The 925-nt window shown below is 42.7% G+C and overlaps 1 non-coding gene across 1 annotated transcript; it reads left to right on the top strand.

Annotated features, from left to right (window-relative positions):
* Positions 1 to 304: 304 nt before the first annotated feature.
* LOC130937382 (small nucleolar RNA R71) lies at positions 305 to 412 on the top strand. The gene has a single exon (XR_009068605.1). It is a non-coding gene; the product is annotated as a small nucleolar RNA R71 (small nucleolar RNA).
* Positions 413 to 925: the final 513 nt, after the last annotated feature.

Raw genomic sequence — 925 nt, 5'->3', positions numbered from 1 at the left:
TCCAAATTCCTAATGGAGGACCTTGTTTCAGTCATGAAACTTTGAGTGGTTTTGATTAGATCAGAGACCATGGTTGCTAAGTCAGAGTGGTTCTGCTTAGAATTCTCTGTCTGTTGTTGAGAAGATGATGGAAAAGGCTCGCCATTGCTAAACCTGTTTCTTCCACCATTATTGTTGTTGAAACCTTGTTGAGGTCTCTAGGCGTCTTCTTCAGATGAAGAGATCCTCCAGCAGAGCTATCCAAAGACATCTTGGATAGTTCAGAGAGACCATCATAGAAAATACCTATGATGCTCCATTCAGAAAGCATGTCAGAAGGACATTTTCTGATCAATTGTTTGTATCTTTCCCAAGCTTCATAGAGGGATTCTCCATCCTTCTGTCTGAAGGTTTGGACTTCCACTCTAAGCTTACTCAATTTTTGAGGTGGAAAGAACTTTGCCAAGAAGGCATTGACTAGCTTTTCCCACGAGTCCAGGCTTTCTTTAGGTTGTGAGTCCAACCATGTCCTAGCTCTGTCTCTTATAACAAAAGGGAATAGCATAAGTCTGTAGACCTCAGGGTCAACCCCATTAGTCTTGACAGTGTCACAGATTTTCAAGAACTCAGCCAAAAACTGATGAGGATCTTCCAATGGAAGTCCATGGAACTTGCAATTCTGTTGCATTAGAGAAACTAATTGAGGCTTAAGCTCAAAGTTGTTTACTCCAATGGCAGGGATAGAGATGCTTCTCCCATAGAAGTCGGGAGTAGGTGCAGTAAAGTCACCCAGCACCTTCCTTGCATTGTTGGCATTGTTGTTGTTTTCGGCTGCCATGTGTTCTTCTTCTTTGAAGATTTCTGTTAGGTCCTCTGCAGAGAGTTGTGCCTTAGCTTCTCTTAGCTTTCGCTTCAAGGTCCTTTCAGGTTCAGGATCAGCTTCAAC

This window comes from Arachis stenosperma, chromosome 6, assembly GCF_014773155.1.
Source record: "Arachis stenosperma cultivar V10309 chromosome 6, arast.V10309.gnm1.PFL2, whole genome shotgun sequence".
Lineage (NCBI taxonomy): Eukaryota > Viridiplantae > Streptophyta > Magnoliopsida > Fabales > Fabaceae > Arachis > Arachis stenosperma.
This window is presented reverse-complemented; position numbering and strand designations above follow the sequence as displayed.